The sequence below is a fragment of the Suncus etruscus genome, chromosome 6 (genome assembly GCF_024139225.1).
Source record: "Suncus etruscus isolate mSunEtr1 chromosome 6, mSunEtr1.pri.cur, whole genome shotgun sequence".
Classification (NCBI taxonomy): domain Eukaryota; kingdom Metazoa; phylum Chordata; class Mammalia; order Eulipotyphla; family Soricidae; genus Suncus; species Suncus etruscus.
In genome coordinates, this window is record NC_064853.1 from 64,184,079 (window position 1) to 64,211,760 (window position 27,682).

General features: G+C 34.9%; 1 non-coding gene across 1 annotated transcript; it reads left to right on the forward strand.

Moving 5' to 3' along the window:
• Positions 1–18,293: 18,293 nt before the first annotated feature.
• LOC126012980 (U6 spliceosomal RNA) lies at positions 18,294–18,400 on the forward strand. Its single transcript, XR_007497319.1, has one exon. It is a non-coding gene; the product is annotated as a U6 spliceosomal RNA (small nuclear RNA).
• Positions 18,401–27,682: the final 9,282 nt, after the last annotated feature.

A 27,682-nucleotide genomic window follows, 5' to 3' on the forward strand; every position in this document is an offset into this window, starting at 1 on the left:
GATTCTCATTCATTTTACAAGTTAAATGCTCCACATCTAGTGTAAAGTAAACTGCTAAATATGATCTTAGCCAGGATGCTATACTTAGTAAGAAACACAAAATGTATTAAAATACATATGTATTAATATACATATATGTGACATATATGTCTTATTACCAAGGATCAATTACAATTCCTATGGAAAAATTATGAATAGCTTAAATCTTGTTGAGTTTTCACTTTAAGTTCACAGGCTTTAAATTAAAGGAATAGAAGTCTAAAAATATATAATCTAATAAGTTAAAAGTTTTCCAGTAGGAGTAGTTAGTACCCAAACATATAAACTTTAGTCCATCTTATGTAAAAATTACATCTAATAAAATTAGCTTGCATTAATTTTCTTTTGATGTTTCCTTTCTCACCAGGATAATAGTAGCTGTGAATAGTGGTCATTGCTACATTCCCTCTATCATGTTTTATTTTTTCAATCTGTTTTTTTTTTGTGTGGTTTTTGGGTCACACCTGGTAGTGCTCAGGGGTAATTCCTGGCTCCAGGCTCAGAAATTACTCCTGGCAGGCATGGGGGACCATATGGGACGTCAGGATTCGAACCAATGACCTCCTGCATGAAAGGCAAAAGCCTTACCTCCATGTTATCTCTCATGCCCCTTATTTTTCAATCTTTTTGCACTATACAATTTGCCATATGAATAACCTGAGTGAATATTACCTCAAGAATGACCTTCAGCCTTTAAAAAGATGATTTTGCATCTTTTATGTTTCTGAAGTATTAGCCTTAATTTACAATAGGTTGTGATATTGTTGTATGCCCTCATTATAGTTGTTTTTCTGAATTCAGTAACAATAATTAAATAGTAAATATTTCATTTAAAATTTTAATTGAAACACTTAAAACCTTTTAACATATATCAGTATCTAAAATTTATAACTTAAGTAGACATCATTAAGAATAATTTCTGTATAGCATGAATCATCTATGAATAAAATCCTCTAATGTTGAGGTAGATCATTAAAATTAATTAATTTATATTTTAAAAGTTTGGGGATATTATGAATAATTACTATCTTTGAAATGAGAGCACTCAAAATTTGAGATTTTACTTTAAAGCAAAATATACTACCCATTTGAGAAAAGGGGGAGGGAAAATTCTTCATAAGAAAAATATGAATGAAATTAAATGTTACAAGAACAAAAATAAACGCAACAGTTGCATTTGCTATAATAATTAAATAGTACCTTTTATTACTTCACAGGATACAGACAATATCTCTCTAAGTGAATATTTTCAGTGTTGATGTGATGTAGTTAATTGTAAATCTCTCTTTACAAAGTAGCTTGTGGTGTCACCTCAGAAGAGAAAATTTTGTAAAGCCTTGGCTCTGTGCTTAAAGAAATGTAGTGGTCTGTGATTATATGTCACTAAAGGACATTAATTCTTAGCTGGCAATTTTCCTATACATGCTTTAATAGTGTATAACCCTTAGCTAACTGTTAAAGTCCATTCATAACCAGGCCCAGCATAAGAAAGCATCTGTCTGTTGAAATTTCTTCGGAACTACAACAATGGCCTTGAAACAGTGTTCCTGAGATGACCTAGCTGCTGTGTAGACCTACTAGCCTCTTCTCAAAGATGTCGGTATCTGGCCGTCCCTAATGCAGACTGCTTTACTCCCATAGTAATAGGCTGTCACCTGTGTTTTAGTTCCTATTCCCCTACAGCCCTCCCTTTTAACCTCATGTTTAAATATCTTTTTAACTAACTTCTACAAAACTAGCTATGTGAGCCGGGTCACATAGGCCATGGCTAGTAGGATAGAAAACACTACAGTTACACAATACACCTGCAATTTGACATTCAGTCTATAGTCTAGATTATTAACTATCAGTCAGTATTTCGAATCATGCCACTGATCATCATTCAGCAGTGTGTCTCATTTTTTTCTGCTATGATTACCTGGTTCCTGATACAGAAGGATGGTATAGCATTAACTGTGTGATATATCATTAGGTATTGGGAACCATTAGTACTTTGTATAAAAGTCAAAGCCAAAATATATTCCTAACTAGGTTTTTATCATATTATCATAAAGTAAATTTATATTGTTAATTTTCAACTTAATAGCTTTTAAGTAGAGAATATTTATTTACTTGATTTTAGGGTGAACCCCAGAGATGCTAAGACTAACACGCTGATCTGGATCTGCACTCAGGGATGATTTTTATTGGTGCAATGGAGCAATATGTGGTATCCCAGATCAAATCTGGTTACATGTAATGATGCTTACAGTGTATTCTCTATCTGGACCTAAGATTGTATATTTTAAGTGTGATTGTAGCTTATACTTCAAATCTCAAATAGCATAATTTTTAAAATGTTTTTGTAATTTACTTATCAAACCTCCAAGTAGGAATTGCAAAATTGTATTTATAATTTATAATTATATATATAAATTAAAGACTTTATGCTGGGGCATGAAGCAGTAGCACAGTAGGTAGGGTGTTTTCCATATATGTGGCTGACCCAAGTTTAATCCTTGGCAACACATATCATCTCCCGAGCCTACCAGGAGTATTTTATGAGTGCAGAAACAAAAGTAACACCTGAAAACTGCCCAAGAACTGTGGATCAAAATAAATAAATAAATAAATAAATAAATAAATAAATAAATAAATAAATAAATAAATAAATAAATAAATGAAACAAAAACAGACTTTACGCCATTAACATTGAGGAAGTTTTCATTATTCTATAATGTTAGACTATTGGCATAGAAGTAACTGGTTTTTCTAGTTTCCTTTAGAGTATTTTTTCAAAGTATTTATTTGAAATTGAATGTTGTTAGCACTCAAATGATGTCACAAAGAGAATGTCAAATAGGGATCATTGAGGCACAGCAGGTAGGGTGTTTACCTTGCATGTGGTCAACAAGTTCAATACCTGATATGACATAATTTTTCCCGAGTACTGCCAGGATATTCCATGAATACACAGCTAGGACAATCCCTGAGAGCTGATATTTGTGACACAAAAATAATAACAAAAATAATAATGCTATAAACAAAATAAAATAATGCTCATCTCAAAGTCACATACTAAATTGGTGAACTAAAATCTTACCTTGAACTCCTTGACCATTTACTTAGGATTCTTACAACTATCTGTGTCCATGTGACTCATCATTATCAATCTAAATGAACCTTTGAAAACTCACTCAAAATCATATTACTTGTAACTTAAAATATTCAAGATACATATGTTTGTTTTAAATATAACCATATTTTTATTTGTTGGGTTACAACCAGAGATACTTAGGGCTAGCTCTGTACTCACGGATCAATCCTGGCAGTACACAGATGAACATATAGGGTGTCAGGGACTATGTGAAAAGCAATCACTCATCACACTGTACTCTCTCTCCAGATCCAATAACATCCACAATTTCTACTTTACTTTCAAGCTGCTAGATCAGTTGTACCTGTTTAAACCTAATATTTTGTGATCTCAATTGTTATTTATGTTATATTGGGATTGTTATAATACTAAAACAAATATGCATTCTTAAAAATTTGAAGCATGCATTATTTTGGCTTTAGGTACACTATAGTAAAAATAAAAAATTAACACTTATTAATCATGTCTTCATGAAATTTTGATTAGTAGTTTTCATTTTTAGAGTATTGAGCATGTTCTTTCCTGGGTTTAACATTGTTTTGTCTCTGAAAAAATCTCGACTTACTTTAAATTTAATGTTTTTAAACTTGCTAAAACTTACAACTTTCATGTTTTTGCATTAGGTCTTTGGCCTTGTTGAACCCTACTTGTCATTAGGATCAACACAAAATCAACACAAAAAGACTTCCCAGCCAAATCAACATAATTTTGTCACAAAACTTTACCATGTTACACTATGATCTTATTTCTAATTTGTTTATTCATTCATTTTACTTCAGACATTCTCCATTTCAGTGAAGGTGCTAAGATAAGAGCAAAATATCAGGTAAACTTCATCATCGTATTAATAAATATAGTTAATTTTATGAGAAAATAGATAAACGTGATTGATAGCAAGTTCAAAATATATTTTAGAAAAAATATAATTCATGATACACTCATCTGTTGTTGGACAGCTAGGTTTAATGCAATTCTTAACTATCATACATATATGCAATAGAGTACTACATAGCTCTTAGGAACGATTTAATCATGTAACTCACTACAACCTGGATGAAAATGAAAGATAATGTTAAATGAAGCTAGAAAAAGTAGAATAAATAGAAGATGATATCACTTACCTCTGGTATTTAGAATACTGCATTAAGTATGCAATGGTTTAAATGGGTGTTATCTATAACACATTTAACTACAGAGTATGGTGAAGAGAAGGAAATACCTAGAGTGGAGGAAGAGAGAGGCAGATTTGAAGTCAAGGGACAGGAATTAATGGTATTCAAGTACATTGGTAGTGTTAAGGAAAGACAGAACTAAATATACAAATTATGGTCTCAACAAAACTAAAACCAAGAGAACCACATTTTAACAGCCAAAGTTAAAAAAGTGATTGCTGTGATGGCAGTCTGCGAGTGATGGGGAGCATGGGATAGATGCTTGGACCATTGGTGGAGGGTGGTTGATACTGGTGGTGAGATTAATGATAAAATGTTGTATATATAAACTATGAATAACTTTGTAAATCACAATGCTTTAAATAAAAATTTAAAAACAAATTTAATTCAAATAAATTTTCTGCATCTCATTTGTCATTACCTTTTCCTTTCTAATTTCCTCAATGTTTCCATTATTATTTTCATTAATTGCTATAGCAATCTAGCATTATTTTTTCTTCAAATTAATTTTTAATAATATAATCCAGTATTGTATATAGTATAATCTACAATAAATAACATGATACAAAATAAATATTAAGAAGAATAGTATATTTTTAAAAATTAAACATGTTTATTAAATGAAAGTTATTTTAATAAAATATGTCATAAGAACAATTTAATTAATAATGTTTTGGAATTGGAAAAATAGTATAGCTGATAAGTTGCTTACTTTGTAGGTAGTGCACTTGGGTTAAATTTTGCCACCCCAATATTGTATGTCAGGAGTGATACTTTAGTGCAGAGCCAGGGGTAAGCCCTGAGTGGTAATTAGATGTTGCACGAAATGAAAAAAAATTAGTTTTTTTCCAAATGATATTACATCTTTTTCAGAATGTGTAAATAGTATGATTAAATCAGTGCAGTTTGTTGTTTGAAACATAGTTTAAAATCTATAATTTATTAGTTTACTCATATTTCTTTTAATTTATCTTTACATTTGAACAGTACTCATATTGGTCTTTTAACAAACTCATTATCCATATATAAACATTTCTGTGGGCACACTTCCCATTAGCACTAAGCCAATAGGGTACAACTAAATGAACTGCAGCCATAATTTTCCAAGTGGTTCCCTTGTGTACTAGTTGTCCTAGTTGCCTAAATACTACCAAGGAGAAATTTAAACACTTGAAAAAATACTAGCCAGGGAAACTTTATCTATATAAACAACGAAAATTCAAGAGTTAGGCATTTTTCCAAAGTTTTTTAAAATAAGAGAAAAACATTTAAAATGATGTAATTAAACTGTTACATTGAGTGTAATTGAGTGCAGAGCTAAGAGGTGCTTTTTTTCTTTGTGTCTTTGGTCTTTGGGCCCATTCCTGGCAGTTCCCAGTGCTTAATACTGGATCTGTGTTCAAGATCACTCCTAGAATTATTTATGGTACCACGTCGGTGCAGAGGGTCAAAACAGGTCAACAGCACAAACAGCAAGTCCCTTACCTTCTGTATTATCTCTCTATCATCCTTATGTTTGCTTTTTAGCTTTTTTGTTCCAAGAGCTAGAGTTTGTAGAGCCAGGGCTGCCTTAAGCACAATTTTGAATAGGGAATGGTCAAGGAAAAGAAGAATAAAGATAGATTACAAATCAGAATTTTCAACTCAGATAAAAAGCTACAGGTGAAAAAGATAAAATAAATATTCAGTATATTAAATGAAAGAAACTTTAGAAACAAGAAAACTATGCTACAAGAATATAATTCAGGTTTGAGGAGAATTAAAAACATTATCAGATAAATTCAGCTGAAGGCATTTTTAGATATAGGGCGTATGTACAGGGAGTACTAAGTGTATAAAAAAAATTTTAAAAGAGAAATGCTCGGGACCAGACTGATAACACAGCAGGTAAAACATTAGTCTTATACAAGGCCAACTGGGCTTTAATCCCCAACATCCCATGTTACCCACACACACACACCCGAGCCTGCCAGGAGTAATTTCTGAGAGTAGATACAGAAATAAACCCTGAGCATTGCTGGCTATGGCCCAAAATCAAAGTGAGAGAGAGAGAAAAAGAGAGAGAGAGAGAGAGAGAGAGAGAGAGAGAGAGAGGGAGAGAGAGAGAAAGAGAGAGAGGCTCATAGCAATGGGATATCAGATCTATTCTTATCAATGATCTCATTCGAAGTAAATAGCTGAACTTCCTCATTAAAGGTGTAGAGTGCCTATATGGATCAGGAAATAAAATTTTTGATTTGGTGCTGATAAAAAAACACACTAGAAAAAAAAAGCATATGATAAGTACTTATTCAGAGTAAAAGAATTGAAATAAAGAGAACATTCAGTTTTGTGGTAGCCTTAAAAGAGACACCATATTTGTTTCAGACAAAGTCGTGTTCAAACAAAAAATAATAAAATGCCTGCCAATAAGATGAATGAATTAAAATAAATATCTGTAATTGATTCTGAAAGTACTTTCTAGTTTCACATGACCCTTCTCCAAAATGGAAGGTGATGTCTATCAGCTAAAAATGCTAAAAATGGGGTAGCATGGTAGGTAAGTAGTTTGCCTTTCACACAGCCAACATGGGTTTGATCTACAGCATTCCTAAGGACACTGGGACACTTTCAAGAGTTTATTCTGAATGTAGTCAGGAGCATAACCTGAGCATTTGGGATTACCACAAAGACCCTCAAAATAGTCCAATATAGCACAAAAATACTTTAAAGCAATTATTGGCAGTGAAGACCCCAAAGAAATATCAAATATGCACTGCAGGAGCCATCAAATAGGAGATAATGAGGTAATTAAGAGAAATAACCAAGTGGAAGTCAGAACTATGAAGGCTACCACTGATGATTCAATTATAAACGCCATCTGAAAAAAAAATTTTGTAAAGCCAGAATATTCTAATGGAGAGAAATAATGTACATTGTAAAAAAGGTTTCCAAAAGGAAACTAACAGATGGCTTATTACAAAGGGGAGCAACTTATTCCCAGTCCAAAGAAGTGGAAAATTGTTAAAGACTTAGGTAAGTTTTCCAACACAGGAAGAGATACCCTAGCAACACTAATAAAAACTCTTTTTGGTTCTTCTGAATGAGCTAAAATGATAAATTGCACGAATAAATAACAGAAATTAAGTGTATATAGGTTATATATATACATATATAAAAAACGAAACATAGCTCTTAGCAGTAGCATGATGAAGAAAAGGTTCTCCTATATGAGTTAAAGGAAGTATGCATACAGTAGGCATACAGTAAAAAAAAAACTCAATGAAATAAAACTAAGTAAATAATACCTAAGTATATAAAAAGTAAGTAACCAAGAATACAATAACCAGCTGGTTTAGTCAGATATAAAAAAGTGAAACAGATTTAAAAACTGGCAACATCTTAGGAATACGTAGTTGATAAAACTTGTAGAAAGAACTAAAAGAGCTTATTTATTTATTTTTAACTTTGTTGGAATCCACACCTGACAATGCTCATGGCTTATTCCTGGCTCGGGGATCACTTATGATAGTCATGGGGAGGGGCATCTTAGATGTTGTGTATCAAAGCTGAGTTGACCATGTGCAAGTCAAATACTCTACAAGTTGTACTACTTACTCTGAACTCTAAATGCCCATATTTAAATAGCAAGTGAGACTTCTCAGAAAAAGATATTAAAATAATTTTAAAGCGCCATTGAATAATAATTTTGTAAGTAATTTGGAACAACCCTTGTTATAAAAAAATATGCACCCTTAACTTTCAACAAAAAGACTTTCTGTATCTATTCATGTAGGGACCACGATGATAATGATAGTGAAAATAATTATTCTGGACAAAAACTGGGTAATTGATTGGGATAAAGTGATATATATTATATCCTTCCAGGAACAGTACTACAAACTTCAAAACAATGCCTAAGATGAAATAAAAAGGAAAGAAAGACAATAAAAGTGTTTGCCATAGAGGGGGTGGTCAGTAGGGAAACTGGAGATATTGGTGGTGGGAAATGTGCACTGGTGAATGAATTAGTGTTATAACATTTTATGATTAAATCTCAATGATAAATTTTTAACAAAGTATTTTGTGGTAATTCAACTAAAATATTATAAAAGGCATTCTGGAATTTTCACTCAACAGAAGTGAAATCTTTTTCCCTATCTTTATTTATGTAAGATAGTTTTACTTCAAAAAGATCAAATAATAAGAGTTAAGACAAGCATTAAATACTGGTTAAGGAATTAATAGCTCAAGAGGACTTAACTTTATCAACATAGATGCACCAAACGCAACGAAGTTTGTAAAACAGCTGCTAAGAGACCTAAAAAAAAAAAAGTTTCGATGATGGCAATGTAGAAGTTGGAAAATTCAACCCCACTATCTTCATTGGAAATAATCTCCATGTTTAAGATGAAAAAAATACCCTAAAACAAAAACTAGAAGATTTTGGAGTATTTAATATATACAGAAACTCAAATCTCAAAACAATGCATGTATAGTCTCATGTCTTGAACATGGAACATTTCATCAATATAGACTATATGTTAATGCACAAATCAAATATCTATAAAATACTGGAATGATCATTCATTGGGTAGAGTGTATATTTACATGTAGTTGACCTGGGTTCAGTTTGTGGCATCCCAGATGGTCTCCCACACATTGCTGAGTAATTCTTTTTTGTGTTTTATGGATACACGCAAAGTAAATACATTACTGCTGTGCTATTGCTCTGGCCTCTTCCAAGAGTAATTCTTTAGTGCAGAGACAGGAGTAACCCCTGAGAACTGCCAGTTGTACACCACCAAAATATGTATCCATAAAATTTAAAAATAAAAAATATTAAGGCATAAATATAGAAATCTATTTATACAACTTTAATAATATCAGAAATACGTACAAAATAATAGTAAAATATATTTTTAGATTACAATGCCTAAAAGCTAATAATTGGTCATAAAAGAAAATGATAGCTTTGCATTTGCAAACTGCTATATATTTGTTCATCAAAAAAAATCAAGGTCAAAAATATTTATGTAAAATAAATAAGAGTGACTACATAAACTAAAAGAACCAATGGTACACAGCAAAATCAGTACTAACAGGGATGTCCATAGTAAGATGGACCTATATCAAGTAAAACAAAAACTCTCAATATACTTAACCATACAGTTTAAAAAACTAGAAAAATAATTGTAAAAAAATCTCATTGTAAGTAGAGTGAAGGGAATTATAAAATTAGAAAAGATATGAATGCTACTGAAGTCTAGGATGCAATAGAAACGGTCTATGAAAGAACAAAAAAGACTGCAAAATCAAGGAGCTGAAGATGGCAATCAGGGTACTGGCTTTGCACATGGCTGACCTGATTTTCATCCCCAGCACTCTATAAGGTACCTGGAGCACCTCCAAGATAAACCACAACTTAAATTCAGGATTAATTCGAGAGCAGAGCACAGCTGGTTGTGGTCCTCCAAAAAACAAACATTGATAAACTCTGAGAGTGACTCAGAGAAAATAGAGAACCCAAATAAGCCAGACCAGAAGTGAAATGGGTGAAATTATGCTAGATATCTCAGAAATACAAGAGGTAATAAAAGCTTATTACAGCTCAACAGAATCTAGAAATAATAGATGAATTGCTAGAAACATATAACTTCATCCCAAGATTGAATCATGAGAGGTAGGAAATCTGAGTAAACCAATCATGAATAATGGTTAAACCCTTCTAACCATTATTATTTCAGGGATACAGAATTAGATAATGATACATTATTACAAGGATGTAAGAATTTAAGGGTAATATTAATTACATTCATATTATCTTGATACATAAATAAACAAATTTGAGTATTACACATACACACATAAATTACTGCAAAACATGTTTTGTAGCCTACTAGAGAAAAGGTCTTAAGATCAACTGATCTTGGGGCCGGGTAGGTGGCGCTGGAGGTAAGGTGTCTGCCTTGCAAGCGCTAGCCAAGGAAGGACCGCGGTTCGATCCCCCGGCGTCCCATATGGTCCCCCCAAGCCAGGGGCGATTTCTGAGCACATAGCCAGGAGTAACCCCTGAGCGTCAAACGGGTGTGGCCCAAAAACCAAAAAAAAAAAAAAAAAAAAAAAAAGATCAACTGATCTTAAGAAAGTTATTGACATAATTTAACAACTGATAATAATAATAAATCTGAAGAGAACTGTGATAGAAAGATCATTTCTCAAGATACTAATGACAATTTACACAATACCCAGAATTATATTTAGTAGCAAAATAATTGAAAATGGGGGCTGGAATGAAGACAATGGGAAGGCTGTTTGCCTTGAATGAAGCAGACCCAGGTTCCATCCCAATGATCCCATATGTTTCCTTAGGCCTACTATAAGTAATTCCTGAGTAGAGAGCTAGGAGTAACTCTTTAGCACCACTCGGCATTGTCCAAAAGCCAAAAAGAATTGAACATTTTTTTCTCTGATATCAGGCACATATTAAGGATAGCCATCTTCAGAGTTATTATTCAATATAGTCTTGGAAATCCTTATCAAAGCAATACACAAGAAAAAATTAAAAAGTCAAATAAGAAAATAATTTGAGCTATCATTATTTGAAAATGTGATGCAAATATCTGTATATATTCCTTCAAACACTAAAAAGTTCTTAGAAACAATAAGCCAGTAAGGAATCAATCAATAAAATGTGCTACATTTCTATATGCAAGAAGTGAACTTGAAAAGATAGAGAATCAAAAGGTTACTCTACCTGAAATATTGCTCCAAAACTCAAATACAAAGGAAATACTTAACAAACAATGTGAATGACACACAAAACTCATTGAAGGAATTAGAACACCAAGAAGTGGAAAAAATTCCATGTTTATGCATGGGAGAATCAGCATTGTCAAATTTACCCTCCCACACAAAACACCAAATGTAATCCCCATTAAAATTACACAGTAATCTGCTTCACAAACTATGAAGAACTTTTCTAAATTTCTAAGGAAGCATAAGACCCATGAATAAATAAAGCTATCCTGAGAATAAAAGAAGTTAGGAGGTATTGCATTTCCTGTCTTTAAAAAATTGTACATGATCTGTTAGACAAAAGAGCAAAATTACACATTACAGAAATAAAGATAGATTTTCAGACCAATGGTTTTAGAATTGAGAACCCACTGATAAATCCTCAGATATAGGGCTAGTTAATTTATAACAATGGAGCTGTGAGCATGAAGTAGAGGAAGAAATGCCTTTTAAACAAATGTGCTAATAAAATTGTATAACCAGTTGCAAAAAAAAAGAAAAGAAACTGTTTCCATGTATCATACCATGACACCTCTTTAACAAATGTGTTGATAAAACTAAATAACCAATTGCAAAAAAAAAATAAGATAAAGTTTCCATATCTCATACCATGCATAAAAGATTTAAGTAAACTTGATCAAAGACTTGAAAATTCAAACAGAAATTATAAAATACATAGAGGAAAATATAGGAAGTAGTCTACATTGTCTAAACTTCAAGTTTTTTTCAATGACTTGATTCAATTGTCATGTGTACAGGAACAAAAATAGGCAAGCAGGACTATAGAAAATGGAAATGTTTTACCATGGCAAAGTAAAGTTAAATTAAAATGAAAAGTAGGCCTGGGGAGGAGTGAGGCATGGGTATATTTCTTGATAGAGACTTGTCATTAGCAATGGGATTGGTGCTAGAATATTATATGTCTTAAACTTTATTATTAATAATTTTGAGAATCATTTTATTTAAATAACAAACACCAACAAAATCTCTCAAGTATCTAATGCTAGCAAAAGTAGCAAGTAAAGTAAACTTTATTCACTATTGGTAAAATTTTTTCTAGTCCAGACTCTGAAAATCAAGATAGATCTTTCTCAAATGTAAGTTTGGTGTTTCCATATGGCCCAGCTATCCAACTTCCATGAATTTATCACCAAAACATAGAAACTTTAATTCAAAAAGATACTTGAAGGTTTATGTTAAATGTATCAATTACTACAATAATCTGTCTAAATAGCCTAAATGTTCAACAAATATTGTCATCCCATCTAAGCCACACTGGCTTAAGCTTGAAGACTCCAACTACTGCTGTGTTCAACCATGTTGGATCCAACCACCTTTTCATCTCAACATTTAGCTGGCCCATCTCTTAACCACTAGGACCCATATATGGCTAAATATGACTGGTTCTCCTGAACACTGCTTGAACATTCAAATAAAAATAAATAAATAAGGTATAAGAATTCTAAAAATGTTAATTTTGTTAGTGCCTTTCCTCTCTTTTTATGAATATTCTAAAAATAATATATCAAATTATTCAATTAGACTATTACATCTTTAAATAACAAGCTGTCTCAACACAGGTGTGTGCATATTTAAAGTTTTTATACATGATTTGTATTCAAATGAGATAATCTTCACTTTTCTTTATTGCATTAATATGCATTTTAATGTAATTTCCTCCACCAATGAAGTGCAAATAATGGTCAACAAAAGAAGAATTAACCCATATTTTCTGAGAAGTATCCTTTTAGAGATATTTTAGGAATCAGATTATTGAATTCTCAGTCTTTACATATAAAATAATTGTTATTACTCTTCGTTTAACATTAACATTAGAATATAAGATACTCCTTCATGGTTTGCTTCATTTATTATTGAGGGTCTACAGTCACTTATACTCAGAGTTCTTCAAATGAGGTAAGGGTTGATGGAGTCCAGCCATGGATGAATCAGCTTGAAGCATGAGTGACTGATTAAGAAAACAAGACAGACTTAATAAAGAAAAGCATGGGGCAAGGGAGTTGCAGCCTTATGTAATGAAAGCCCAGACTGTCCTCCACATAGGATATTTATTGTTCCTGGCAATCAACATGGGAGGAAAGGACAGATAACATGCAGATTCCTATTTAATGCTAACCAAGCCTAAGGCAAGTCAGGGAGTAGGAGGTGGTGTTATATTTCCTAAAGGAATGTGTGATGAAAAAGGATGCTAAAATAGAATCTCTGGAGATAGTCTTCCTCTGGGAGAGGTGGCAGATAAAAGTGAGTGCAGGACTCTCTTTCTTGCAGGGAAACGTAGTAGACACCTTGCTACAGGTAATTTAGAAATTAAGAAGAGAGTCCTTAAATCAACTTTTTCTGTCTCCCTTACTCTCTAAATAAATGTATTTATTTATTTATTTATATATTGAATGGCTTCATATCCATCCAACAAGGGGATGATAGAATGAAGATTAAACCTAATCAGACCTATAAAATGAAAACCTCAATCCATGTGAGTTATATCTCTTTTCCTTATGTTCTGTTTTAAACTTAGACTGGTAAGTATAGTACTAAAGATTAAGATTCATTGAAATTCTTTGATGCTTAACACAGACTGTTCAGTCATCAAAGAAAACACAACTAATAACACTTGGTGTTCTTTATTAAAAATAAACAAGAACAAAATATTTTAATACATCAGTTACTTAAAAATTTTAAATTGATTTACAAATCTATTTGAACACTAAATGTACTTGTAAATGAATACATAATTAAGTTTTATAGTATTTATAACCATTTCAGAAATACTTAGAAATTATATATTTGCCATGAATTTTATGAAGGAAAGTAGTTTTGCTTTCAACAAAGCATATTTTTGCTAATATTTGTAAACCAAGATTTAAGTGCCTACATGTTCTTGTAAATATATGGTATTTCTCAAAGATCAAGTTTCTCAAATTTATTGATCTTTACCATTTTCTCTTTTGTTTTCATAAGCTTTGGAATATCATTTATTGAGAATCATGTTGCCATGCTGATGATTTTTTTAAATTTTAGATACCAAACATTTAAGTCATTTTTATTTTGCTGATATTGTAGAACTCTTTAAAATATTACTACAAATTTAAAAGTATTTCAATGTTATTTATATTATGAATCTTTTATAAAAATGTAATATGTAATTTCATATAAATGAATGGTACAGATGTAGATAAGTTTAGATAACATAATTTTAACAAAAGAAACAAATATTCATTGGTGACACCATATAAAATAACACAATTTACAAAGAACTGTGACTTTTTGCAGGGGGAATGGTATTATATGATTTTTAAATAACCATCTTTTGAACAAAGTGTAGACTTTAAGAGTTAAATAATATGTGTGTCTCTATGTTTAAGTCAAAGCACAGATACTTTAAAATTAAGGCTTTTACTTTTTAAGTTTAAGATATACAGACATTTGCCTTATTATTTTTACTAACCTTGTATATAGCTGATTTTAATTTAAATATTAAAGTTAGAAAAAATTAATTCTATGCCATGAGTAAAGATATCTGAAATTGCAAATTCTCTTCTCTGTTGGCATTGTCTCAAGGAGCAACATATAATAAATAAATAATAATATAATAAATAAATCCTTTCTTCTTTCTAGAAGAAGATCATTCCTAAGAATAACACATGATAGAATGCTAATTTCCAAGATGACTTTCCTTTGAATTGTATAAACTTACCTTGAAATCTTGTCCAATTCTCATTATGAAAACCTCTTAGGAGAGTTAAAGAAATAGAGTTCACTGGTAGTCTGAAATAATTATGAGGAAGATAAATATGACACAATCATAAAGGAAGCTTTTAAGTATAATTTCCCAAATTTCAAACATAGCAAAGCCAATTTTAAAATGTATGAAATATTTTAGAATATGTCAGAAGCAAGGAAAAGTGTAACTTAGAGGAGAGAAAAGAGGGTTAGGCTCTGTTTTAACAGTCATATAAACCTTAATGTCCTACAGAACGTTAAATATTTTTTTAAAAATCACTGAACGCTTTTATTATTTTATTTTTAAATTTTATTCTTATTAAATCAGCAGAAATTACAAAGTTGAAAAGCTATTTGTGGTTGAGTTTCAGGCATACAATGTTCCAGCACCAATTCCTTTACCAATGTCCACTACTCTCCATCAAAATCTTGTTTCCTCCCACCTTCCAGTCTGTCTGCATCTGTGGCTGCCATATTTTCTCTCCTTGATTGTCTTAGTGTTTTCTTCCCTTCTTCCTGACCTTACCTTTCTACTCTACTCCAAAGACTGGTAAGCTTCATACTATAGATCAGTTCTCCTGCTCTTTTTTTCTATTGCCTTTGGGCATTTTGATATTCCCCATAGGAAGTTTCTTTATATCCCACATATGAGAGATCATTCTAGTCTAATACCCTCCCTTCTTACTGAAATAACTCAATATGATGTCTCCAGATCCATTCACATTATTTGCAAATTGCATGACTTCATCTTTTTTTTATGAATGAATTGTATTGCATTGTATATATGCAACTTTATCCAATTCCTTTATCCAGTCTTCTGTTCTTAGGCATTTGTGTTGTTTCCAGATTTTGACTACCATGAATAGTGCTTATATAAACATGTGCTGATGTCTCTTCTGCATTGTGCTTGAGACCCTTGTGGTATAGTTCCAGGAGTAAAATTGCTAGTTAATTGCAATTGTAACTGCAAGTGGCATTGCAAGTGGAATTGCATATATAATATGGCTAGAAAACTCTAAAAAGACTACTAGAAATTTTCTAGAAATAATAAATATGTATAGAAACATCATAGGCCACAAAATTAGATTGCAAAAGTCCAAAATAGGAGAGAGAAGTTTTTTAAACAGAATTGACAGTTGTTCCTCAAAAAACATATATCTAGGAATCAGCTTAACCAAAGAGGTGAAAGACATAAAAAGGCATAAAAAGACAATTTCAAAGCACCAATTAGAGAAATAAAAGAAAGACATAATGAAAGCGAAACACATCTCCTGATCATGGATAAGGGGATTAACATTTTAAAAATGACAATAAACATCAAAGCAATATATAGATTCCATGCAGTCTCTATATGGATACCTAGAAAAAAAATTTTTATATAATTTTTTGTGACCAAAGTGGTTTACATATCTTTCAGAGTAATATTTTAGGTACATATTAACAATGTGTCATGGGGAATTCCCATCACCAAAGTTGTCCTCCCTCAACCCCGTTCTCAGTTTTGCATCTCATATCACCCACCCTCAATCTCCCGGCTGCTAGTGTAGGTGATCCCCTCTGTATCTAGCTACTACTTAGTGATCATGCAACTGTTTGGTCTTGATAACCTCCACTCTTTCCCCTTCTATTTGAGAGGCAGTACTAGATAGTTCAAGTTATGTGGTTTTGTTTGAAGAAAAGAAGAGCAATAAAATGGGGTAAAAATCAAATAAACCAAAAATGGGCTGAGTGCTTTTAGAGCCTCTCAACCTCAGTTTGAGAGAGTAAAGGGAAAAAGGAAGTGAAACATCACAACCATAAAAAAGGAGATCTCACATAAAAAAAAAATCAACATTTTAAGGGCGGGTCTCCAGAACATAAAAACCGGCTCTCCCAGAGGCAATTTTCAGGGCAGAACTCCAGAACATAAAAACTGGCTAAGCTTTGCAGAAGCCGGGTCCCCTGTTTGGGACATCAGGCTGGGAAAATCCACGAAACTACGCCTGCCCAGTGGGGCCCGAACGTGAAAAACTGTGAGTGCTGTCTCTGTGTATCTGTCTACTGTCCTCTTGCATGAACCTCTTGGGAGTAGGGCCGAAAAGAGGCTCCAGCAGAGCACTATGGCTCCGCTTCGCTATGCGGCCATGCGCTCTTTCTAAGAAAAGAACACCATTGCAACAAGAAGAAAAAAATCACACTAAGAACTGTGCTGGATCACAGAAGCAAGCATTTCTCTCTGGACTGTTTTCTCTGTTGCATGCTCGGGCCTAAGATTTGACCCAGTGTGAGGCTTCATCCACGGAGGTCTCCCCTCCATTAGAGTCAAATCAGACCATCCAGAAAGGGCGGAGCCAGAGGAGTGTGCTGCCTGCATCATATAGCCAATGAATACCACCACAACACGTAGAAAAACCCACAATACAAGTGTGACAATGGGGAAACAACGCAGGCCAGCATCAGACATAGAGAATGAAGATGACAATTCTGAGGACCAGATAATGACCAACCAACTAATCAACCTCTCAGATAAGGACTTTAGACTAGCAATATGGAAGATGCTCAACGGACTCCAAGAAACCATGGATCGAGTTGAACAGAACACTAGTAAGAACCAAGAAAATATGAAGACAGAAATCACAAAACATGAAATAACATGTCAATTAACAGGCACGAAAAAGTCAGTAAACGAAGTGAATGACAAAATGGATAAGATCTGGGACAAGGTATCAGAAGCTGAGAATAGACTTGGTGCTGTGGAAGATGAGATACATAACAATTTCATACAGCAGAAGAGATTGGAAAAAAAATTAAAGCAAATGAACAGACAATGGAAAAATTAGTCAAAGAATGGGAACAGATGAAAATAGAAGTATATGATAAGATCAACAGAAACAACTTAAGAATCATTGGAGTCCCAGAGACCCAGAAAGAAAATTTCCAGGAAGAATCAATGGTCAAGAATATCATTAAAGAGAAACTTCCAGAGGTAAAGAATATAGGTGATCAAATCCTGCATGCTTGAAGAGTACCAACCAAAAGAGACCCCAGAAAAACCAGCCCAAGACACAACCTAGTCACAATAACAAATCCCACAGATAGAGACAGAATTCTGAAAACAGCCAGATCAAAAGAGGAAATTACATTCAAGCAAGCATCCTTGAGATTTACAGAAGACCTGTCACCAGAAACTCTCAATGCCAGAAAGCAATGGTGGAATATTGTGACAAGACTGAATGAAATAAATGCTTCACCTAGAATACTATACCCAGCAAAACTCACTTTCTGGTTTGACGAAAGAATACATGGTTTCACAGAAAAAAAACAGCTCAGAAACTTTACAGACTCAAAACCAGTCTTAAGAGAAAAACTGAAAGACCTAATTTAAGACAAGACTAACCAAAAGACAAACCAAATTTTGAAATAAAGATGGCGTTAAATCCCAGGACAATGTGGTCGCTTCGGCAGCACATATACAAAAATTGGAACGATACAGAGAAGATTAGCATGGCCCCTGCACAAGGATGACACGCAAATTCATGAAGCGTTCCATATTTAAAAAAAAAAACCCAGGACAATTCTTTCTCTCAACGTCAATGGAAAAATGCACCTGTCAAGAGACACAGAGTGGATAAATGGATCAAAAAACTCAATCCAACCTTCTGCTGCCTACAAGAAACGCACCTGTGCTAACATAGGATGGACCATAGTTTGATCACCCGGCATCCCATATGGTCCCCCAAGCCAGGAGCGATTTCTGAGCGCATAGCTAGGAGTAACCCCTGAACGTCACCGAGTGTGGCTTGGGGGGCGGGGGGGAAGAATTTGATAATTTGGTGAGTGAGTGAGAAATGGCTGCATGTGGGGGTTTCCAGGCAGAGTGCTGATTGCTCTACCTGCAGAGTCTCCACCGGACTGTGCTTCTTCTGAGGAACTGAGCACCTGAAGGGAGCCCTGTCCTACCCTTCTCTGTCTTTCCTGAACTCTGGAAGCTCTCCTCAGAGCCCTGGGAAGCGAACCCCAAAGAAACTACATTCAGAAGCTACCCAGCGAGCCAGTGAGTGAGTGAGAAATGGCTGCATGTGGGGGTTTCCAGGCAGAGTGCTGATTGCTCTACCTGCAGAGTCCCCACTGGGCTGTGCTTCTTCTGAGGAACTGAGCACCTGAAGGGAGCCCTGTCCTACCCTTCTCTGTCTTTCCTGAACTCTGGAAGCTCTCCTCAGAGCCCTGGGAAGCGAACCCCAAAGAAACTACATTCAGAAGCTACCCAGCGAGCCAGGGAGTGAGTAAGAAATGGCTGGATGTGGGGGTTTCCAGGCAGAGTGCTGATTGCTCTACCTGCAGAGTCTCCACCCGGCTGTGCTTCTTCTGAGGAAACTGAGCACCTGAAGGGAGCCCTGTCCTACCCTTCTCTGTCTTTCCTGAACTCTGGAAGCTCTCCTCAGAGCCCTGGGAAGCGAACCCCAAAGAAACTACATTTGGAAGCTACCCAGCGAGCCAGAAACTGAACACCTGAAGGGAGCCCTGTCCTACTCTTCTCTGTCTTTCCTGAACTCTGGAAGCTCTCCTCAGAGCCCTGGGAAGCGAACCCCAAAGAAACTACATTAGGAAGCTTCCCAGCGAGCCAGTGACTCTCCTCAGAGTCCTGGGAAGTGAACCCTAAAAATACAGCATTCTGAAGCTGCCCAGCGAGCGAGTGAAAACTACGCCTGACCAGTGGGGCCCGACTGTGAAAAACTGTGAGTGCTGCGTGTGTGTCTCTCTGCTATCCTGTTGCATGAACCTCCTGAGAGTGGGCTGAAAAGAGGCTCCAGAAGGCACTTAGCTCCACTTCGCTACGCAGCCGTGCGCTCTTTCTAAAAAAAGAACACCATCACAAGAAGAAAAAAACCACACTAAGAACTGTGCTGGATCACAGAAGCAAGAATTTCTCTCCAGACTGTCTACTCTGCTGCATGCTCAGGCCTAAGATTTGATCCTGTGTGCGGCTTCATCCACGGAGGACTCCCCTACCTTGGAGGCAAGTCGGCCCATCCAGAAAGGGCGGAGCCAGAGAAGTGTGTTGCCTGCATCATATAACCAATGAATACCACCGCAACACGTAGAAAAACCCACAATACAAGTGTGACAATGGGGAAACAATGCAGGCCAGCATCAAACATAGAGAATGAAGATGACAATTCTGATGACCAGTTAACGACCAACCAACTAAACAATCTCTCAGATAAGGACTTTAGAGTAGCAATATGGAATATTCTCAAAGAACTCAAAGAAACCATGAATAGAGTAAAACAGAACACTAATAAGAATCAAGAAAATATGAAGACAGAAATCACAAAACTCCAAACTGAAATAACATGTCAACTAACAGGCCTGAAAAAATCAGTAAACGAAGTGAATGACAAAATGGATAAGCTCTGGGACAGGGTATCAGAAGCTGAGAATAGACTTGGTGCTGTGGAAGATGAGATACACAACAATTCCATACAACAGGAGAGATTGGAAAAAAAACTTAAAACAAATGAACAGACAATGGAAAAATTAGTCAAAGAATGGGAACAGATGAAAATAGAGGTCTATGATAAGATCAACAGAAACAACTTAAGAATCATTGGAGTGCCAGAGACCCAGGAAAAAAATTTTCAGGAAGAATCAACGGTCAAGAACATCATTAAAGAGAAACTCCCAGAGCTAAAGAATATATGTGATCAAATCCTGCATGCCCGAAGACTACCAACCAAAAGAGACCCCAGAAAAACCACCCCAAGACACATCCTAGTCACAATGACAAATCCCACAGATAGAGACAGAATTCTAAAAACAGCAAGATCAAAAGGGGAAATTACATTCAAGCAAGCATCCTTGAGATTTACAGCAGACCTGTCACCAGAAACACTCAATGCCAGAAAGCAGTGGTGGGATATTGTGACAAGACTGAATGAAATGAATGCTTCACCTAGAATAATGTACCCAGCAAAACTCACTTTCCAGTTTGACGGAAGAATACATGGTTTCACAGACAAAAAACAGCTCAGAAAATTCACAGACTCAAAACCAGTCTTAAGAGAAAAACTGAAAGACCTAATTTAAAACAAGACTAACCAAAAGACACACCAAATTTCGATATAAAGATGGCATTAAATCCCGGGACAATTCTTTCTCTCAACGTCAATGGACTAAATGCACCAGTTAAGAGACACAGAGTGGCTAAATGGATCAAAAAACTCAATCCAACCTTCTTCTGCCTACAAGAAACGTACCTGAATAGTCAGAACAAACATAGACTCAAAATAAAAGGCTGGAGAAAAGTTATCCAAGCAAACAACACCCATAAAAAAGCTGGAGTGGCCATACTAATATCAGATAATGCAAACTTTATATTCAGGAAGGTTGTAAGGGACAAAGATGGACATTTTATATTAATCAAGGGGTATATAGAGCAGGAAGAAATAACTCTCCTAAACATATATGCACCAAATGAGGGGCCAGCAAAATATTTAAAACAACTGTTGACAAATCTGAAAAACAATATCAATAACAACACAATAATTGTGGGGGACCTCAACACTGCTTTGTCAACACTGGATAGGTCAACCAGACTGAAACCCAACAAGAATATACTAGACCTGAGGAGAGAAATGGAAGAAAGAGGCCTAGTGGATATATATAGGACACTCCATCCCCAGAAACCTGGATACACATTCTTCTCCAATGTACATGGGACATTCTCCAGGATTGACTACATGCTGACACATAAAACATACCTCCATAAGATCAAGAGGATAGAAATTTTGCAGACTACCTTCGCTGACCACAAGGCTCTGAAATTATTTGTGAACTCCAAAGGGACTCAGAAGAAACACGTTAACACCTGGAAGTTAAACAGCCTCATGCTCAATAACCAGTGGGTCCGAGATGAAATCAAGGAGAAAATAAAAAGGTTCCTGTAAACAAATGACAATAAAGACACAAACTATCAGAACTTATGGGACACAGCAAAAGCAGTACTGAGAGGAAAATTTATAGCTTTGCAAGCACACATCAGGAAGGAAGAAGGAGCTTACCTGAGTAGCTTAATGACACAGCTAATAGAACTAGAAAGTGCTCAACAAAAGGACCCAAAAATAGGAAGACAGAAGGAAATAACAAAGCTGAGAGCAGAAATCAACGAAGTGGAAACCCAAAAAACAATCCGAAAGATCAACGAAAGCAGAAGTTGGTTCTTTGAAAAAATAAACAAGATTGATAGACCACTGGTAAACCTAACAAAGAAAGAGAGAAAGAGAGAGAGACTTGATAACTCATATCAGGAATGAAAAAGGAGAGATCACTACTGATATAACAGAGATTCAAAGGGTAATCAGAAACTACTTTGAGAAACTCTATGCCACTAAAAATGAGAACCTGGAAGAAATGGATAAATTCTTGTACTCTTATAATCTTCCACGGTTGAATGAAGAGGATGTAGCATATCTAAACACCCCCATCATCATTGATGAAATTAAAACGGTAATCAAATGTCTGCCAAAAAACAAAAGCCCAGGCCCAGATGGATTCACTAATGAATTCTTTCAAACTTTCCAAGAGGAACTACTACCAATCCTGGCAAAACTCTTTCATGAAACTGAACAAATGGAAACACTTCCAAATAGCTTTTATGAAGCCAACATCACCTTGATACCTAAACCAGACAGAGATGCTACAAAAAAAGAAAATTACAGACCAATATCGCTGATGAATGCAGACGCAAAAATCCTCAACAAAATCCTGGCAAATAGGATTCAATGCCTCATTAAGAAGATCATCCACTATGATCAAGTAGGTTTCATCCCAGGAATGCAAGGGTGGTTTCACATCCATAAATTTATAAACATAATACACAACATCAATAACAAGAAAAACAAAAAACGCATGATCATATCAATAGATGCAGAGAAAGCATAGATAAGTTCCAACACCCATTCTTGATCAAAACTCACAGCAAGATGGGAATGGAAGGAGCCTTTCTCTATATAGTTAAGGCCATCTACCACAAGCCATGGCAAATATTATCCTCAATGGAGAAAAACTGAAAGCCTTTCCTCTAAATTCTGGCACAAGACAAGGCTGTCCTCTCTCACCACTCCTATTCAACATAGCACTGGAAGTACTCGCTATAGTGATTAGGCAAGAAAAGGATATCAAGGGAATCCAGATAGGAAAGGAAGAAGTCAAGCTCTCACTGTTTGCAGATGACATGATACTCTACTTAGAAAACCCAAAGACTCTACCAAAAAGCTTCTAGAAACAATAGACTCATATAGCAAGGTGGCAGGCTACAAAATTAACACACAAAAATCAATGGCCTTTCTATACACCAATAGTAATAAGGATGAAATAGACATTAAGAGAACAACCCCATTTACAATAGTGCCACACAAACTCAAATATCTTGGAATCAACTTGACTAAAAATGTGAAGGACCTATACAAAGAAAACTATAAAACTCTGCTCCAAGAAATAAGAGAGGACACGCAGAAATGAAAACGCAAACCCTGCTCATGGATTAGCAGGATTAACATAATCAAAATGGCAATACTCCCCAAGGCATTATACAGATTTAATGCCATCCCTCTAAAGATACCCATGACATTCTTCAAAGAAGTGGATCAGGCACTTTTGAAATTCATTTGGAACAATAAATGGACCCTAGAATAGCTAAAGCAATCATTGGGAAAAAGAATATGGGAGGAATTACTTTCCCCAACTTTAAACTTTACTACAAAGCAATAGTTATCAGAACAGCATGGTATTGGAATAAGGACAGGCCCTCAGGTCAGTGGAATAGGCTTGAATACTCAGAAAATGTTCCCCAGACATACAATCACCTACTTTTTTTATAAAGGAGCAGGAAATCCTAAATGGACCAGGGAAAGCCTCTTCAACAAGTGGTGTTGGCACAACTGGATAGCCACTTGCAAAAAATTGAACTTAGACCCCCAGCTAAGATCATGTATGAAGGTAAAATCCAAATGGATTAAAGACCTCGGTATCAGACCCCAAACCATAAGATATATAGAACAGCACATAGTCAAAACACTCCAGGACATTACAGGCATCTTCAGGGAGGAAACTGCACTCTCCAAGCTAGTGAAAGCAGAGATTAACAGATGGGAATATATTAAGCTGAGAAGCTTCAGCACCGCAAAGGAAATAGTGGCCAGAATACAAGAGCCACCCACTGAGTGGGAGAAACTATTCACCCAATACCCATCAGATAAGGGGCTAATCTCCAAAATATACAAGGCACTGACAGAACTTTACAAGAAAAAAACATCTAATCCCATCAAAAAATGGGGAGAAGAAATGAACACTTTGACAAAGAAGAAATACAAATGTCCAAAGACACATGAAAAAATGCTCCACATCACTAATCATCAGGGAGATGCAAATCAAAACAACGATGAGATACCACCTCCCACCACAGAGAATGGCACACTTCACAAAGAATGAGAACAAACAGTGTTGGCGGGGATGTGGAGAGAAAGGAACTCTTATCCACTGCTGGTGGAATGCCATCTAGTTCAACCTTTATGGAAAGCAATATGGAGATTCCTCCAAAAACTTGAAATCAAGCTCCCATATGATCCAGCTATACCACTCCTAGGAATATACCCTAGGAACACAAAAATACAATACAAAAACCCCTTCTTTACACCTATATTCATTGCAGCACTATTTACCATAGCAAGACTCTGGAAACAACCAAGATGCCCTTCAACAGACGAATGGCTAAAGAAATAGTGGTACATATACACAATGGAATATTATGCAGCTGTCTGGAGAGATGAAGTAATGAAATTTTCCTATACATGGATGTACACGGAATCTATTATGCTGAGTGAAATAAATCAGAGAGAGAAACACGAAGAATGGTCTCACTCATCTATGGGTTTTAAGAAAAATGAAAGACATTCTTGCAATAACAATTTTCAGACACAAAAGTGAAAAGAGATAGAAGTTCCAGCTCACCTCAGGAAGCTCACCACAAAGAGTGATGAGTTTAGTTAGAGAAATTACTACATTTTGAACTGTCCTACTAATGAGAATGTATGAGGGAAATGGAGAGCCTGATTAGAGTACAGGCGGGGGTCGGGTGGGGAGGAGGGAGACTTGGGACATTGGTGATGGGAATGTTGCACTGGTGATGGGTGGTGTTCTTTATATGACTGAAACCCAAACACAATCATGTATGTAATCAAGGTGTTTAAATAAAAAAAATATAGTCAGGTTTTTATTGTCACAACTTGGATAGAACTAAAGGGTATTATGTTAAATGAAATAAATCACCGGGAGAAAGACAAAAAAAAAAAGAAAAAATCAAAAAAATCCAGTGAGTACTACAGCAATAAAGACAAGCACCACATAATAACCATGGTCCTGAAATGAAGATATAATAGAGTGCAAAAAGAAAAAAGAAAAAAATTGGAGACAATAACTTCAATATCCAAACCCAAACAAAGAGTTCAAAAATATAAATAAATAGATAAATTTATACAAAAATATTATTTTGTGCTTTTTTTTTTCCTGCATAGGCATAGTAAATATTGGGGGCATTAGAGAGGGAATTCCCTTGGCCTAAAAGCTACAGGGTTTCTCCTCCTTTGAAGTAAACTGTCATGGGAATAACTATAGACTCTTTGCATGTTCTCCTGACTTATATGAAACAATTATCACCAGCCCAATTCTGAAACAGCAAAGAAAAGAGGAAACATCACTTTCACTAACTTCAAACTGTACTATAAATTAATATTAATTATAACTGTGTTACTAAAATAAAGTCCGGTTCTTAATAAATGGGGTTTATTAGAAAGATCATAGGCAGACTTATAGAGTCAGTTGATCTTTAATAAAGGAGGAAAAAAAACTATAGCAATGCCATTGCAGTAGGGCATTTGCCTTGCACGCAGCTGACCCAGGACAGACCAGAGTTTGATATCCGGCATCCCATATGGTCCCCCAAGCCAAAAGCGATTTCTGAGTGCATAGTCAGGAGTGATCCCTGAACATAACTAGGTGTAGCCCAAAAAATTTCAAAAAAAAAAAAAAAGGAGCAAAAATATGAAGTTGTGTAAGGGCAGTCTGTTAAACAAGTGGGTCTGGAAAAATAACTCCAAACTATAAATAAGGTCATCACAGGTTGACTTGTTTGTATCTTATGTTTTTGTTTTAAATTATTGTAAGATGTATCTTATATTTCTCTACTGAAAGAATAACTTTACCTGCCCTAACTGCTCCCTAACTCACTATGACAATGAAGAATTTATTTTGCACTCCATAAGACTGATTTCTTCTGTAAATATAATAAATCTTAGGGATCACACATTATGAATATCATATCAATAATTTAAGTTTTTTCTGCATAAATATTTTATCAATTTTAAATTTAAACTGTATAATGGTATTATTTTTATATAATTTTCTCAGAATTAGACATTAAAGTTACTGATCACTTTAAGAAGCTTTAATGAAAAACATTGCTCACAAAAATGCTGAGTATGGATTGTAGACAGTTGTTAAGTCTGGGGTTAGCATGGTAAATATTTATTGAATTTGTTTTGATTCTAAAGATCATTGTAAGATTTCATGAGTATATCTTCCTTATACATTGTATGCGAATTATTAAACAGCATATTCCAAAAAAGAGCCAGTGAAATATCACAATATCTTTTTTTAATTCTTTCTTCTTTCTTTCTTTCTTTCTTTCTTTCTTTCTTTCTTTCTTTCTTTCTTTCTTTCTTTCTTTCTTTCTTTCTTTCTTTCTTTCTTTCTTTCTTTCTTTCTTTCTTTCTTTCCTTCTCTCTCTCTTTCTTTCTTTCTTTCTTTCCTTCTTTCTCTCTTTCTTTCTTTCTTTCTTTCTTTCTTTCTTTCTTTCTTTCTTTCTTTCTTTCTTTCTTTCTTTTTTTCTTTTGGTTTTTTGGGTCTCAACTGGCAGCGCTCAGGGGTTTCTCCTGGCTCTATGCTCAGAAATCGCTCCTGCAGGCTCGGGGGACCATGTGGGATCCTGGGCTTAGAATCATTGTCTTTCTGCATGCAAGGCAAACGTCCTACATTCATGCTCTCTCTCCAGCCCAATATCTCAATTTATATTCCTAGTTGTGATATACTAGGCATAGTATTAATAAAAACCAAGATTTATTGACAAATGCAGCATAGTATTCAGAAAAGTGCTTAGTAATTTTGGGGGGCTACACCTGGCACCCCTGAACCTTAGCACTCTTGGTGTTCAGGAGTTATTCCTGGTTCTGAGCTCAGAAATCATGTCTGGCATGCTCAGTGGACCATAAGGTATGCCAGGGATCAAACTCTGGTTGGCAGCCTGCAAAGCAAACACTTTGCTCACTGTACCTGTTCAGTAATTTGTACACAGAAAGAAAAAATTTAAATTCTGTGCAGATGATGTAAAAAGTGAAAATATATATGGAAGCAAGTGTTCTAAGTGGTTTTATTTTGCTACTTACTTGCAACCAATATTTGTCCTTTCCAGACTGACTCATTAAAAATGGAGAAAGAAAGGTACCTTGTGTTCTTCACATCCTGATGATTTTATTGAACAAACTGACAACAATCAAATTATAGAAAGACTACGGTATATGAAATGCCACAATTTGTCATCCTCTTCAGCAGAAGTAAGCATTAAGCTACTAAAAACTGACCCCTTTCCAACATTTTCCCCACATCCCAGTTAAGATGATCTTTGCTAAACGTGTCTAACCACCTTCAGTCAAATGGAGAAAAAAAATCTAGATAGCCTAACTCCTGTGTGGTATACAAGGAAAGAAAGCAAGAAATAGACAAACCC